Source organism: Drosophila sechellia, unplaced genomic scaffold, assembly GCF_004382195.2.
Source record: "Drosophila sechellia strain sech25 unplaced genomic scaffold, ASM438219v1 U_13, whole genome shotgun sequence".
In the NCBI taxonomy this organism is placed as follows: Eukaryota; Metazoa; Arthropoda; class Insecta; order Diptera; family Drosophilidae; genus Drosophila; species Drosophila sechellia.
The window spans coordinates 118-8,099 of NW_022611067.1; the positions used below are offsets into that span (position 1 = coordinate 118).

General features: G+C 40.8%; 1 long non-coding RNA gene across 1 annotated transcript; it reads right to left on the reverse strand.

The window, feature by feature from the left end:
- Positions 1–1,958: 1,958 nt before the first annotated feature.
- Positions 1,959–2,221, reverse strand: LOC116802463. The gene is made up of 3 exons (XR_004362753.1): positions 2,205–2,221; positions 2,121–2,146; positions 1,959–2,062 (listed from the first exon to the last, which is right to left on the reverse strand). It is a non-coding gene; the product is annotated as an uncharacterized LOC116802463 (long non-coding RNA).
- Positions 2,222–7,982: the final 5,761 nt, after the last annotated feature.

The following is a 7,982-nucleotide window of genomic DNA, read 5'->3' on the forward strand; positions in this document are numbered from 1 at the left end:
ATCAAAGATGTCCTTATAGCAAACGGCTTCCCTCTATTCACTAACCAGCCAAAGTCTGAGAGGGGCTTCCGAGTAGTAATCAGACATCTCCACCACTCCACTCCATGCTCGTGGATTTTCAAGGAGTTGCTGACACTCGGATTCACCGCGCGCTTCGTCAGAAATATGACGAACCGGCTACAGGCGGCCCCATGCGCATGTTTGAAGTGGAGATCGTCATGGCCAAGGACGGCAGTCATGACAAAATTATCTCACTCAAACAAATCGGTGGGCAAAAAGTGGATATTGAAAGGAAAAACAGGACACGGGAGCCGGTCCAATGCTACAGATGCCAGGGCTACAGGCATGCCAAAACTCGTGCATGAGACCACCAAAATGCATGAAATGCGCTGGCAACCACCTGTCATCCTGTTGCACCAAGCCAAGAACCACCCCTGCTACCTGCGTCAACTGCTCTGGAGAGCACATTAGTGCATACAAGGGATGCCCCGTTTACAAGGCAGAAAAACAAAAGCTTGCAGCCAACAACATTGACACAAACAAAATACGCACAATTAAAGACGCAACTAACAACTTCTATAGACGTCAAGGCCCTCCTCCACGCAATAATACCCCACGGCTGCCACACAGCTCAGCGATCCTGAACAGATCAATCGCTGAAGCTCGCCAGGAGGCAGCCAGAAAGTCGATGTTAAATCCTTTCCGCCAAAATATGAACGACAGAAGGCCACGTTCTTCTTCCCACGACACTGCCATTCAAAGCCGGCTGAATAAATGGCGCCGAAACATTAACAAGATACCCAAAAAGGGTAGGACAATTTCTAAAAACAACGCAAAGCCAAGAATGGCACCCAAGACAAGCAACCCAGCGCAAAGACATCTAGAAAATTACCAGGACATGCTCCGAAAACAAAGGAGCGAAGAGAATGACAAGGAACCTGAAAAAGGCACTCCAAATCCCATGCAAGCTAGCAATGACAGCCCTCCGACCACCAGCAGAGCTGCCAGAGCTAGTATTATACAAAGAGTTATTGATGTAGCCACACCATCGCCAAGAAACTCCAATCATTTCTTAAAAAAAGGATCATCGGACGACCCCACAAGAAATTTAGCAATTAGAGTCGACAATTTAGAAAAGAAAATCGACATTTTATTGGCATTAATTACTCAAGGAAGAGACAACAATCTTGACATGGATACATCCAATTAAATTTACAAATACTTATATCTATTAAAACGACATTTTATAAAGCTTCAAAATCAGTCCCCAAATTGCATAATTTTCCTCAGTCTGTATCTTCAAAGAATTCTCTCCTAACCTGTAATGAAAGGAAAACAAATAAGAATGCAATACATAAATTAATCAAGGACACATAAATAATAACAAACCTGACAGACAAAGTAGCAGATGCTAGTGGACAGCTCCATCCTGCTGACGACAAGCACGTAGCTCCAGCTTCAAAGACATCAACTATTGAAACAAAGGAACACAAGCTATTACTGGGAAATTTATACTTAAAATGTAATACTTATCTAATTGCAAACTTGATGACTCCAAAATTGCGGCATTCCAGCTGCAATAACACAATAACAAGAGCCTCCAACTTAGCCCTCACAAAACGTACCTGAAAAGCAAAAAATCAACGCAATTATAAAAGCAATAAATACTCCCAAGACTAGTTTCGTCCTAAAGTACCTGAAAAACAATAATAAACGCTACTATATAAACAAAGATACACCAAAATAATACTTACCTTAAATTAAATTCCACTCAATGCACCTGAAACAACAAAAATTAATGCAAACATAATTAACAAATAGCATATATAATACTTACCAAATACTATTCTTGCATCCATTTCCATGCCTATTTAGTTGCGGCGGCCCTCTGCAACAAACCTCGAACCGGCGGCCCAAGCTGCCACTCCTGGCGATATGGCCACAAGACGCGGCGCACCTGGGCCTCCAACTTAGCCCTCACAAAACGTACCTGAAAAGCAAAAATCAACGCAATTATTAAATCAATAAATACTCACCCAAGACTAGTTTCCTCCTTAAGTACCTGAAAAACAATAACAAACGCTACTATATAAACAAATATACACAAATATAATACTTACCTTAAATTAATTTCCACTCAATGTACCTGAAACAACAAAAATTAATGCAATCATCAAATAACAAACAACAAATATTATACTTACCAAATTCTATTTTTACATCCATTTCCATGGCAATCTCGTTGCGGCGGCTCTCTGCAACAAATCTCGAACCGGCGGCCCCAAGCAACCAATCCTGAAGCTATGGCCACAAGACGCGATGCACCTGGCTCCCTTCGGTGATTGTCCGAACTACAATCCCCACAGACGACTTCTCTGCCACGAGACGAACTCCACGACCATAATGCCAGCAGCTCAATTAAAACGCATTGACGGCTGCGTTGGACAACTCGCAACTCCTCTTCCTGACGACCGGCAATATGCATCTGCAATACAAACGAACTCATTAAACAATTACATAAAACTGCCATTGACGATATAACGGATCTTCACCAAACGACGGCTGCGTGGGATGCCGCAGATGAGAACAAATCACCTGCAACATGTTGCAAGTGACTCGCTTCCAGCGGCCGCAACTGACCACAGCCAACTTACAACAAAACTTACCTGTGATGACTCCCGAGACTTCCCAGCGACTCGGTGCTTCCGTCCTTCTGGCGGAGGTACCTGAAAAGAAATAAATAAAGCAATGTTAGCCTAAAATGTTAATGTTTATTGTAAATTAATTTCATTTTAAAAATGTAAACTAAACATGCAAGTCAATAATGTTACCAATCCATGTCATTGTCTGAAATCCAAGTCTACAAAAATACTAACTATAATTTATACTAACTATGTCCAAGCCCCAAACTCACCCCAAGCTATGTTAAACTCAAAATTCAAATTATTGTACCTATATATTGCATAAAATGTAATCAAAGGCAAAATAAAGTAGTGGATGCGGAACAGAATTCATTCTGTCTCCGTACCTCCACCTGAAATGTAAAAAAAAGGTGCTCCTGCCCTTCTGGTGGGGGTACCTGAAAAGAAATAAATAAAACAATGTTAGTCTAAAATTTTAATGTTTATTGCAAATAATTTCATTTTAAAAAAAATGTATACAAAACAAGCATATGATAATGTTACCAGCCCATGTCACTGTTATAATCTAAAGCCTACAAAGAAAAATACTAACTTAACATTAAATACTAATCTATGTCCAGCCCCAAACTCACCCCATGCTATGTTATACTCTAAAAATTCAAATTATTGTACCTACATATTGCATTTATTGTAATCAAAGGCAAAATAAAATTGTGGATGCGGAACAGAATTCATTCTGTCTCCGTACCTCCACCTACAAAGTAAAAAAAAATGAACTTTCTCGCCACACGGTCCCTGACAGTATCCCTCATCACCGATGCAATCTACCTGCAATGCAGCGCTGCAAAAGACGGGCCACAAAAGCTGCTGACCAGGGCACCCAGCGCGGAGCTGCAAAATCCATCCTTCCTGCTACTCTCAAAATCCAGATCGACGAGCGCCTACAAGAGCTGACGCTAAAACCTAAAAATAAAACAATTAACCATAAACAAACTAAACAAAACAATCAAATGCACTTACCTACTTGACCACAACCAACTGCTGTTCCACATCTAAAGCAACTGACAAGAGGTGGCGAGCGTCGCAAAAACAAAACGAAATCGCCTATTTTCGCGATTATAAACACAAAAAATTAATAATTCTAAGACGCCGTGTCCACCTCCTGATGCCACTGCACAAAAAAGGATCACTATCCCGGAGCCGACATCATATTAAAAAGAATTAAAATCCTTATCCAAATTGTATAAATTTCCTCATTACTGTATTTTCAATGATTTCCTGATAATCTGTAAGGAAAGGAAAATTAATAAGAATATAATACAAAATTATTCAAGGACACACAGAAAATTGCAAACCTGACAGGCAAACCAGCAGATACAAAAAATGCGACCTCACCCTGCCGACTATGCGCACGTAAATCATGAGACAGGCACCGCAAAAGCAAAACTAAATCGCCAACTTTCGCGATTTTAAACACAAAAAGTTGACAATTTTATGATGCCGTCTCCTTCTCCTGATGCCAAAGCATAAATAAGGATCATTTGCGTGGCGCAGCTGCCACATCAATATGCCGAAAAAACTTGTCCTTAAATTGTATTATTCTCATCAGTTCTGTATCTTCGACGAATTCTCTCCTAACCTGCAACGAAAAGAAAATAAATAAGAACGCGATACAAAAACTACTCAAGGACACATAAATAATAACAAACCGGACAGACAAAGTAGCAGACGATAACAGACGGCTCCATCCTGCTGACGTCAAGCATGCAGCTCCAGCTTCCAAGACTCCAACTATTGAAACAAGGGAACACAAGCTATTACTGGGAAATATATATGTATAATATAATACTTATCTAATTGCAAACTTGATGACTCCAAAATCGCGGCACTCCAGCCGCAATAACACAATGACAAGGGCCTCCAATTTAGCCCCTACAAAACGTACCTGAAAAGCAAAAAATCAACGCAATTATAAACGCAATGCAATATTCACCCCAGACTAGCTTCCCCCATAAGTACCTGAAAACAATAACAAACGCAGTTATATAAACAAATATACACAATTATAATACTTACCTTAAATTAAATTCCACTCAATGTACCTGAAACAACAAAAATTAATGCAATCATCAAATAACAAATATTATACTTACCAATTTCTATTTTTACATCCATTTCCATGGCAATCTCGTTGCGGCGGCTCTCTGCAACAAATCTCGAATCGGCGGCCCCAAGCAACCAATCCTGAAGCTATGGCCACAAGACGCGACGCACCTGGCTTCCTTCGGTGATTGTCCGAACTACTATCCCCACAGACGACTTCTCTGCCACGAGATGAACTCCACGACCATAATGCCAGCAGCTCAATAAAAACGCAATGACGGCTGCGCTGGACAACTCTTCGCAACTCTTCCTGACGACCGGCAATACGCATCTGCAATACAAACAAACTCACTAAACAATTGCATAAAGCTGCCATTGACGATATAATCGGATCTTCACCAAACGACGGCTGAGTGGGATGACGCAGCTGAGAATAAATCACCTGCAACTTGTTGCAAGTTGCCCACTTCCAGCGGCCGCAACAGACCACCGCCAAAATGCAACAAAACTTACCTGTGATGACTCCTGAGGCTCTCTGCGACGCGGTGCTCCTGTCCTTCTGATGGGGGTACCTGAAAAGAAACAAATAAAACAATGTTAGTCTAAAATTTTAAATTTTATTGCAAAATAATTTCATTTTAAAAATGTAAACAAACATGCAAGCTGATAATGTTACCAATCATGTCAATGTCTGAAATCCTTGCCTACAAAATACTAACTTAAAATTAATACTAACTAACTATGTCCAAGCCCCAAAAACTCACCCCATGCTATGTTAAACTCAAAAATTCAAATTATTGTACCTACATATTGCATTTATTGTAATCAAAGGCAAAATAAAGTTGTGGATGCGGAACAGAATTCATTCTGTCTCCGTACCTCCACCTACAAAGTAAAATGCAAACTGCAATGGAAGCCACGTTAGCAGCTATAAAGGATGTCCTGCTTTCCAAGAAGCAAAGCAAAGACTATCTATTAACAAGATTCAATCCCTACACTCACAACCCACGCACCTACAGACCCCACGCAATAAACATCCTTACACAAAACCCACCCACTTACAAACTTCCCGCAATAAGCAGCCCTACACACACCCCCCCCCTCAAACATCCGTAAACAACACAAAATTACCTGCCAAAAGAATCCAAGGAAAGAAGATATCGCAAAGGAACATATCTATAAATAAACGCTTAAATAGAATAAGGGCTTTTGACAAGAAACCGAGGAAGGAGACAAGCCCGCCGACAACTAGCAAAAAGGTCCTAGCGTCTCTAGAAGAAAGCAGGAAAAACCCAAACAGCGTCCTAAACCCGGCCAACACACATCTCACCCATTTCCGCCCACCTCCAATAGCACAAGACATCCCTAATGACGAATCCAAGGAGCCGAGTCAGGAACAATACCTTCTAAACCGCATTGAAGGGATGGAAAAGAAGCTCAACAACCTCCTAGAAATCGTCACCAGCCTACTAAACCAAAGAAAAGATTGTCCAAAATCTCCAAAAAATCCGTTCCGAGATCCAATCTTTGTCTAAACGCTCTTTCTAGTATCAGCAGAAAGTGACGTTTTCTTATGGATCAGGCGGGAAACAGGGATATCCTTAGAATCGCTTTTTGGAATGCTGGTGGAATTAACAATAAAATAGATGAGCTCAAGCTGTTCATCGTAAATATTGATGCTCACATAGTAATAGTAACTGAAACCAGACTTGACAACAAATCCACCAAATTAGAGCTGCCAGGATATTTCACATACCTAGCCCAAAATCCTGTATCTAGCAAGAGAGGAGGAGTCGCCACTATAGTAAACAGCAGCATCCGACACATGGCTTTAAAACCAATTGAAAAAGAATGTATACAGAGTGCACCAATAGTCTTGCTGCCAGACAACAACAGACGCAGCGAAATGATTGTTATAGCATCTGTCTACTGTCCGCCCTCACTAAAGTGGTCGTCCCACCACTTTACTGACGTTCTCAATTTTGCTGAGAAAACCTTGGGAGGACAGGCTAAGTTCATTCTATGTGGCGACTGGAACGCAAAACATAGACAATGGGGCTGTACACGAGCCTGTCAACGTGGCACTGCACTCTACGAAGCAGTCCAAGCAGATTCTATGGCTGAGATCATTGCTACCGGCTGTGCGACACATTTCCCGCACGACAAAAGGAAAAACCCGTCAGCAATAGATTTCTCCATATGCAAAGGACTGGGCAGGCTTGAAAAGAGAATCTCCTCAAGTGCGGACTTATCTTCAGACCACCTTCCCATCCTGCTTGAGATCAACTTAGACACAAGGACCCTCTTTCTGCAAAAGCAAAACAATAACATTCTCAAGAAAACTACGAACATTGAGCTCTTTAAGACTGTTCTTGAAAGAAAGATACTTCTTAATACGGAGATAAGGGTAGCAGAAGACATAAATGACGCCGTAAACATCTTTATCAAAAACATCAAGGACTCGGCTGCCGAATCAACTCCCTCCCCAAGAATACCTGACAATCGCAGAAGAATGCATGGACAAGCTAACAGAAACAGTCACACCCTTTCACTAGACGAAAACACAAGCAGATTGTTGGAAGAAAAACGGATACTAAGAAGAATCTTTAAAGCTACTAGAATGGACGAGGACAAAGCTAAACTAAAAGCAGCTGAAAATCGACTAAAAAAAGCAGTAAAAATCTTGAGAGAAAAGAGAATTAATAAACAAATTGAAGGAATAGACACGAATAACCCGGACAGAATGAGGAAAATGTGGAGACTGCTAAATGAAGGAAAAAAGACAAATCAACCGAATTTTCCCCTCAAATTGGAAACCAAAGAAGGCCCCAAATGGACGAAAACGATAAAGGAGACAACAGAAGCTTTTGTTTCCCACTTGGAAGGAAGATTTAAGCCAAATAATAATGTACCTGATTACCACATAGATATAGTTAATTCTGGACTAAGAACAATTAAGGAAAGCATGCTAACAGAAAGATATGATGTAAACAAAAACCCGCATAACCAACCAATTACGCTAAAGGAATTAAATGACGAAATTAAAAACTTAAAGAATAGTAAAGCACCGGGAAAAGACCTTCTAACAAACCAGCTTATAAAAACCCTACCGACTAAAGCTACTCTGTACCTTATTCTAATTTACAACTCAATACTTAGAATTGGATACTACCCAGACGCCTGGAAACATGCCCAAGTGAAGATGATATTGAAACCAGGGAAAAGTGTAAACGACCC